The sequence below is a fragment of the Pollicipes pollicipes genome, unplaced genomic scaffold (genome assembly GCF_011947565.3).
Source record: "Pollicipes pollicipes isolate AB1234 unplaced genomic scaffold, Ppol_2.1 Scaffold_4751;HRSCAF=5608_pilon_pilon_pilon, whole genome shotgun sequence".
Lineage (NCBI taxonomy): Eukaryota > Metazoa > Arthropoda > Thecostraca > Pollicipedomorpha > Pollicipedidae > Pollicipes > Pollicipes pollicipes.
In genome coordinates this window covers 130,595-140,258 of record NW_023596549.1, presented here as the reverse complement: position 1 = coordinate 140,258, position 9,664 = coordinate 130,595, and positions in this window count along the sequence as shown.

Sequence of the window (9,664 nt, the reverse complement as noted above, 5' to 3'; positions counted from 1 at the left end):
ATTTGTCAACTGCTTAATCTTTCATTATTCAGGTCAGAATAAGGACCAGCCTGGTGTTCAGACTACATGAAAGCGGCGTTATCTGTGAACATGCAGCTTGAATTCGTATACGAGGCAAGGCAGTCTCTAGGCAACACAAAATAGTATACTTTTGGAATTTTAATCTCATATTGATTGTATACTACAACAAAAATACCTTGGATGACCGAAGATACTAAGTCCGTTTTAGTGTGAATGCTAATTTTTTATGTGGTAGACAGGCATGCACATTGAAGGTAAACTTCATGTAAACGCCCGCAAATGCTATGTAAGCTGTGGATGCTTCGCTCTGTGAACGTGATATAAACGCTGCGTTGCTCTGTTACATCTTGACGAAAATATAAATATCTAGCCAAATAAATGGCTCTAGGTGGATGACAACAGCGTGCAGAGGCTCTCTACATACATATCTTATGAATGGTTTTGCGCAAGGCCAGATCCCTCCAAATAGAACTGCATGACTAGTGCTCGATATCGCTTTAGAAGACTTTATGCCGAAACGGAAGCTCCGCGAACGGACTTGATCCGACCTCCTTTGGCCGTGAGAAGCTCTGGCGAGCTCTAGTGCCAATCAAAGGCAGGTCAGCTACGGCTCCAGTGCCGGTAATGCGCAGTCGAGTCGTGCGGACAGTAATTTAAGGGATCAATTCCGCCAATTGCACTTTTGTGATATCAGACGAGTGCGATTTGATCAGTGCGACCAGATTTCTAGAAATATTTCCGAATAAATCAGAATTTATATTTGAAGTAGCCGACACTGGGGGAGATATCTTATTTGACTCCCTCCCCACCACTACGAAAGTGAGACGTTGGATTTTCCTCGATTTTTTCACCAAGGGTGCTCTGTAATGTTTGCACACACTAAGGTGTCAAATTATTTGTGTGATAGATGCTGTGAAAGCTTGGAACCCTCTGTTTAGACTGAACTATGTGCGGACATGGAGCTATTATCCCGCGAACGTAACAAAATATTTTACTATGGCTTTGATGTCTGCCCTACAGCGTTTACCGCCGTGGCCCTTTTCGAGGCGCAATTGGCTTTGTGAAACGGGGTGTCACATGATCCATGTGACGCACTGGTTCAAACTTCAACCAACCAACTTCTCGGTAACAGGCTCTTGCCCGCTGGGTCAATCACAGACGTTATTTTATTGGCCCCCAGGAGCGGTGTGTACGGTCGTTGTCGTGACGACGGGCCTGCGACTGCAGGGAAGCAGTGTATTGGCATTGGGTAGCGCTGTTACAAAGCGTTGGCAGCGTAATTTGGACTCGAAAATAATTGAAATTTATAACCTTATTATGTCTTGTCGATGCTGCAGTGGCGGGCATCCATGAGGTCATGATAACGTTATTCCAATCCTGACATTTCATTAGTCATGTAGCAATCAAGGCCAAGAAATGTACAATGTTCGAGTCGGTCATCTTTAGGGTTCGTGAACACGATTTTCAGATATAACGGTCGTCAGTTGGCTCTCAATCAGTGTTGAGCAATGTACGATGACGTAATCAGGCAATGACTTATTGAGGAGAATATTTACTAAGCAGAGAAGTTGTTTGTCTCGTCTTTTCTACTCAAAAGTGTGTCAGTAATTATCAGTGAGCTTATCATATCATAACTGATGCTTGTTTTAATATCTTCAAATGTGGAACATCCCCTTGCATGCACGAGAGGAGTGCGCGATTGTGTGAACTCCCTACAATACGGGAAAAGCGTACATAAATCGCGTTTTTTATTGTGGTGGAAGGGCTACCGAGCTTATGAAGCGTCCGTTGTCTTTTGCCTGGCGTCTCCAAATACATTCCTCAAAAGCCGAACGACCGTTGTCACGTGCGGCATACCTTACGCACTGTACAACAGCCACATCAATGGCAGCCCGGGATCAAAGCCGGACAAGCCATCCGAACCCGCGTCCCTCTGATGAGCTGGGGTACACACCACCGCCTCGTGCATTATGAAGACGGCGACGCGTGCGGCCCGGCGCCGATGCCATCGGGTGATGAACGACAGCGCTGTCGGCTGATGACGGGCGGACCCGGCACCTGCCAGGGGGCAGGTGGTCACACAAACCGCACGGGGGTGTGGCTCGCGGCGGCGGCGGACCCCGAGCGCCGGCACAATGTGACAGCGTCGAGGCTTGGATTTGGGTGCGCTGACCTTCGGCAACACCCGCTGTGGAAGAATTCGCCTGAAATTCGCAGCAGGACGGTTGGAGTGGCCCGCCAAGGCTCCGTTAGTGACGCAGGTAAGCTCATTTTTGGTGGTCGGAGAGTCTGTTTTATCTCAATGCGATGTCCATGCTAATTGTCGGACCAGGTGCCTCCCAGGTTCTATTAGACATAGTCGCATGGCCGGTACTCTAGCATGAAACTTTGGGTTGAGTTTCTCTGGCTCCATTTTTTGCTTGCAAACTTTTGTATCGCGCATCTGTGTTTAACATTTCTTCTTGCGAATATCTGTAGACGAATCTTCGCAAACGCAACGCTTTGTGCGGCAAACCCGAATGCAAAGAAATTTGTCGCCACAAAACGGCTGCCACTCAACAGTGTGTGTGTGTGATTGATTTTTCTCATCGTTTTTCTCACATGCCCATTTCATTGATTTCATCGTAAGCGTAATTATTTGCATTCTGAAATCATGCTATTAAATTTATTTGCACACGCAAATTCCCGCGTCGTAATTTTGGGGTATGCATTTATCTTTACTGCATTTCTCTGCGAACGAATTTATTCGTGCTGATTGCTCCGTGCACGCTATCAACTGTATCGCATTTTGTCCCACACATAATTCTTCACACCGTGCTTAGTGGAATTTACAATTTCCGTGTTGGTGAGTCTAAAAAGGTAAAGTGAAGTAAGGCGTAATCTATGACATAAGTTCATGTCATCCAATGACGTCGTCCAGTGATCACAAATAGAGGTGTGTGCGTCTCCGTCAGTTTGAGAGCCACCCGAGGCTTGGGCGCTATAACTTCCACACATTTGAATTCCTTTATGCCACGCATCCCATTTCTTAGTTTGTGCAATTATTCGTGTCGCACTTCCCTTGCATTTCATCGTGGCATCGCAGAGAATCACGCCATTCGGTAACTCCGTTTGTCATAAATGGGGTAAAAAAACACACTATATGTGATAATGTCACAGCACTCCTCCGAATACGGGTCATAGCTGAGGAACAGAAGAGGGAAAGAATGATGGAGGGCGAACAGCGTAATAACCGCAGAGGATGAGAAAGCAGCAAGGTCTCTGCTCCCAATATCATTTGTTTCATGCACAACATTAAGTACGTCCAAAAATGTTGCGCTATCAAAACGTTTACGAATGGATGGCAAAAACTGTTATCTGCAAACAAACATAATACAAAGAATAGCATTTGAAAAAAGACAATATATGAAGGAACGCATATTCGAAGGTATGCAATACGATGATTAATTTTCATAAGCAAATGAGAGCGCATGATAAAACATGCGATGCGAATATTGGCGTATTTGAAAGACGACTATATCAATGATGTGCATGCAACGTTTCTCACAATCAATCAATCAATTTGTGAGAAAAAGTTTTACGTGCGAGGACTTGCGACGCGAAGGTTCTCGAACGGAGACTTGAGTACGAACCTCTACATCCGTGAGTTATTGCGATACAAATATTGACGCACGAGGTTTGCAGACAAATGAATGTCATGGGCAGTTTTTTTCTGGGCACCCGGTCATCGAAATGCGCTTTGAGTACGTTTGGCTGCTCCTAGCCTTTTTCACTTGAGAGATGAAAGATGAAAGAGACAAAAGTGGACAGAGATAGCAGTGCATGATTTCAATTACTGAAACTGAGCTGACGTACGACTTTCTCCACAGTTCAGCACCATGAAGTTCACCATGGCAGGCCTTGTGGCAGGGCTGGCTATTATGACGGTCCGTGTTGACCAGGTGGTCTCGAACCATCAGCGAAGTAAGGACTCGAGAAGAGCTGTAAAAGGCAGCTGCTGAGCGTTTGGAGTGTGTTCCATCGGTATCTCTCTCCCGATCAGGAGATCTATTTTTGTCAGCTTTGTCTCTGATTAACTCTGTCAATGATGATGAATTATGAAGTCAAGAAGCTCGTTGTCATTTGGCTTTTCTTTAAAAAAGCATTGCTGTGACCCTGGCAGGTAGACTACTGAAATAAGTGCTGCGGAGAGGTCAGGTTAGGCCACTTGGTGATTTGATCTGACCTTGGGAATGGACGTTTGGATTTTCGCTTAGATTCCAACACCTCCGGAATATTCAAGGCGCAGAGTGCATCGCAATGAATATCAGAATTTCAACAAACCTAACGTGATTCACCATATTCTGGCATCATCAGTTCGTCTTCGAGGCTAATGCTACTCAAAGCAATACTTGATTCTTGCACTTTGCCCGGATACTTCTTGATCCATGAGAGGGAACCATCTGTAACAACCAAAGTTGTTGTGCACGTCCGAACGTTTCCCATTCATGTGGACTCCCACTCGTTTGCCAAAGTGAAGTTTCCCTCCTTTAGCACAACCAAGGCAGACGCATGCGCTGACCCCATTGTGCCGGTTACGACCTGGCCTCACGCACACGCATACCTGAGCCGGTACGCCGCCAACACATGCGTGATGACCGAGCGAGGAGCGTCTCGACCAAGGTTGCATGCGGCAGGTTTCAACTTGACGGACGCGGGCATGGCCAACCGCACCTGCTTCTCGTGCAGCCTCGACTTCCGCTACACGGCCTGGGACGGCGATAACGCGTGCCTGGGCTGGGCAGAGCAGGTGGCCACCGACTACCTGGTGGTGTGCGGCGCCCATCAGCTCATCTGCCAGGTCAGGCGGGCGCCCATCAGCTCATTTGTTAGGTCAGACGGGCGCCCATCAGGTCATCTTCCAGGTCAGGCGGGCGCCCATCAGCTCATTTGTTAGGTCAGACGGGCGCCCATCAGGTCATCTTCCAGGTCAGGCGGGCGCCCATCAGCTCATTTGTTAGGTCAGACGGGCGCCCATCAGGTCATCTTCCAGGTCAGGCGGGCGCCCATCAAGTCATCTTCCAGGCCAGGCGGGCGTCCATTAAGTCATCTGTCAGGTCAGGCGGGCGGCCGCCGGCCACCTTGGGAGTTCCAACCTGCCTGAGAATCGTGGGGTGGAGGCGTGGCTGGCCGCTTTGCCAACGTGCGCGCCTGGGCACTTGTTGGCAGGTGATAGGGAAGGTCGCTTACCCTGCGGGGTGCACTGTGTTTCACTTCCCAGTCCATTCAGACTAGGTCGACGTAAAAAAGAAAAAAATGCGAGTAACCCTAGACGTGTAGGTGCCACGGAGTCATCAGTGATCGCGTGCCCACGCTAGATTCTAATTGGTATCACAGCTAATAAAAAACAGCGCATGACGTCTAACTTTGAGCCGCAATTCCATTTCACCCTAGTATCTCCGTTGGTAAAGCGCACGACTCGGCAGTCAGCTGTGAAGGGGAGGCGTACATTGGCGCCCCAAACGCTGGCTTGTGTGCTGCATCTGTGTCGGCCACTTCGCCAGAGGCAGGGAGCGTCAGACTGGCACGAAGCGGCATGGCATGACGGCAATGGCGTTCAAATATCAGCTTAAAATGATATGTTTAGCTGGAATTGCTGCACCGGAGTGGTCAGGATCTTCGAAACAAGCTACACTTTGCCAAGGGCCCTTGTCTCAAACTGCCGCGCTTGAAAAGTTCCTGTCCAAATTTCAGGCAGACACACACACACACACACACACACACACACACACACACACACACACACACACACACACACACACACACACACACACACACACACACACACCACACACACACACACACACACCACACACACACACCACACACCACACACACACACACACACACACACACACACACACACACACACACACACACACACACACACACACACACACACACACACACACACACACACACACACACACACACACACACACACCCCACCCACACAACACACACACACACACACACACACACACACACACACACACATATATATATATATATATATATATATATATATATATATATATATATATATATATATATATATGTGTGTGTGTGTGTGTGTGTGTGTGTGTGTGTGTGTTTTGGAATATTTTGGCAGATCCTTGCTTTATACATGTTTGATTAAAAATTAAACAGCCAAACAAATTCTTGTACAACTCTTGAACTATAAGGTGGTGGGCGGTGAGCAGCATTGATGTAGTTGTCCCAATAGTGTTCTCATTTTGTCTTTGTAGTGCTCCCATTATGAATGTATTTTATATGTATCAAAGTGAAAATAGGATTCTGTCTTGCTTCAATTAGTCATGTTTCCCTTGTGTTCTCTGTACCGAAAGATGCTTTCCCAATAGCAGTGCACAATTTGTATCCCTTAAAACTAAAAAGTTATTCATTTTGCCATTCAAACTTCTCCGCCGATTAGATAGGATGTCAAAACTTTAGAGTGTAACGAGCGACGAAGATATGAGTAATTTTGTGCAAACCATCTTTAACCTAAACGATTATGCGAAGTCCAAAGCCAGGAAGCTAGAACGACACGTCAAAAAGCTCGTCAATGCTGAGCCAGCAGTATGTATCAAATATAGATATACAACATGTATATATATATATATATATATATATAATATTAAGAGCTCTTTCTTACATTTTCTTGCTTTCGCTGCTCAATAACTTTTTTTCATTGCATCAAGTAGAATATTGATCGTTCAGCAACTGTGTTCTGCAATGGTATACAACCTAAACCTAGAAATGTTGAACTGTTTCTTGGCAATTAAAACATTCCTGCAGTTTGTTTTATATCAGGTACGGCGTGAAGTGCAAATACTAGATGACGCCCTGAGCTGTTTTAGAAGAGACCAATGCTAAATTGTTTGTTCCCTGTACGTATGGCTTCCGACTGCAAACTGCAACAGGAGCTTGAAGCACCACTCTTGAGGGCTGCGGAAATCACCCACACAGGACACATCTCGCACGTTTCAGGAGTCGTGGTTCGTGCAAAACGGCATCCTGCTGCTGCTAGCGAGGTCCTGCACCGACTCCTGCGCCGCATACTGCAAGTCCACCGGCTTCGGGGTCACCAAGACCACCTGTAACCACTGCTGCGAGGAGGATGGCTGCAATGACAGCCGGCCGACCCTCTCGGCCACCGGGCAGTAAATGCGAGCCAGCGCCTCGCGACCAAAGACATGCTTCACGGCTCCGCGACCAAAGACATGCAAAGACGGCTTCGGTGACCAGAGGCCGAGTGGGCCGGAAACGAGACAAGAAGCGCCTCAAGCGGGGCGGGGAAGCTGCGGGGCCAGGCTCGATCGCGCCACTGGAGGCCGTGTTGTTGCCTATTGTGGTGATATCTGAAGGCGTGGTGTTCCGAGGGAGCTGTGCAGTTTTGGCAAAATATTCGGTGACCTCTCGGTGTTTCCACAAATATAAAACGACTGATGTTCTGTCCACTCGAGAACCCCGTCAACCGAATTGTGACGATGTGCGATGTGGCCTCACTTTTGCAGCAGGCAGCGCTGTCCAAATTGCAACATTAGATATTAGTATACGCTATTTATTGGCTGCTTTTGCACCTTCCTACCTACTGCATATGGTATAAATATCAGAGGTGGCACTGACAAATTTACTCGATATTTTCAATGGTTATCAAGTTCGTAGTAGAAGTTCAACGGACTTCTCCCTCGTAGGGCAAGGGTCCTAGTACTAATTTCAGTTCAAAACGAGATTCTGACAGATTATTCGCAAGGCATATTTTTTAACTTCAATTTACAATTCTTGACACGCACTCGGGTGGGGGTCAAGTTAACTACCCCTGAGGGTTTTTCCGGAATGGTTTTCAAACGGTGCGGCGTATCCACGCCGAATTTTGTTTAACTGTAGACAATTGAATAGCGGGTCGTGTGGTATTAAAAATTGGATGTACATTGTAAGGTCGCTGACCTACGGCAGGTCAAAGCCAGGAAATGGATTCAGCGGAGTCAATTTGAAGGGAATCGTTCAATCTGATGAAACAACCGAATGTTAAACGAAGTCATGCGTCTCTGACATACTTTCTTAGGCAGCACAACAATTGAATGACCAAATTCCATTGGCTGAGTATGTGACCTTTTGCTTAGAACAGGTATCTAGGTTCTGACGACACTTTGGAGACCAACTTGGAGATAACCTTGTTTGACCTTATTTGACCCGAAGGTCATGACCTAGGAGGCTCAAAATTTGACCTAACGGAGATCACGTACAGGTCAACGCACCCTGTGAATTGAGTGTCTCTAGCAATCCTAGTCCCTGAGATCGCAGGGGGTTCAAATTACCTCCCACCCCCACCCCACCCGAGCGAAGGGTATCCAGCCGGCCACTCAGGCACATGTTAACATAACATCAAACATGTTCAGGTCAAATAGTAATAGCAGTCATTTACACAAGGCTACGAGCTAAGAGTTTCGTGCTTTGCAGACACGTTGTCTTACAGGCGGGCTATCCAAAAGTGTGTTCGATCTTACTTTGTCCCAAAACTCGTTCCTTGCGGTTCCTGTTGTAACCAGGTTCTTGACCAATGTTTTGAAAGCTTACGCTTTTTGTTTCGGGCTCAACATTTCTGCGAGTTTACGGCTCGAGGATCGGAGACAGCCGACACAGAACAGCCCTGGGGCTCTCGCCAAACTGAGAAGAATACGACGGGGACCACCAGCTGAATGGTGAATATTCTGCTGTCTTCTCAGGCAGCTTCATCTTGTCATCTCCCCGTATCCATATTTATGTTGCGTCATCAAATACCCTGCACAAGGGCAGTGGTATATTTACCTGCGTGGGAGCGGGCATCGGGCCATGCCCTGCCCATTGGGGCCCAACGTGGTTTGGCTGCCTCGAGAGAGCACCAAAGTCACAGGTTGACCGGGCACGAAAACATTCTTCTTTCTTTCTGATTTCTTTCTTGAGCTTTCTTTCCTTCTGATTTCTCAGTGAGACATTTTGGGTGCCGCAACCTTATTTTCACGAGGCACGAAATCAAAGCGGACCATTTAAACCGCCCAAAGTCCTTATTTCTAAGGAGACTGACATCCAGTGGCACCACAGTTGCTTTATCATTCACCATGACGAAATGCTGTATTTTTTTTCCGGTCGGTGGAGGAACCCCAAAATCTTCGTTTCGGGGCATCATCAAATTTATTGTTCAGAGTCGCCAAATTCCAGTTAGCACCAAAACGGGCCCCCGAGAGCTTTTTTTCAAGAGGCTACAAATCCCAAGTTACACCAGTCTACCCGTGTCCTTCCATTGACTAAACCCTTGGACGGCCATGCGGCGAAAAAGCACCAAAGCATTGAATTAAGGGCACCATAACATTTGTTCTCTAAAGGCAACAAATTCAAGAGGACCATTCCAAGGAACACGAAGTCTTGATGTCGGGTGGTACCAAATATAGAGGCACCACAATTTATTTGCCCTCCACCCTGACGAAATCCTGGATGAGCTCCACTCGGCGCGGGGCACCGAAGGCTCTCCTTTTGGGGCGTCATAATCTTGATTTACAAGAGGCACCCAATTCCGGAGGACACCACAAAGGGCAGCAAAGCCTTCATTTTCAAGTGACGACAG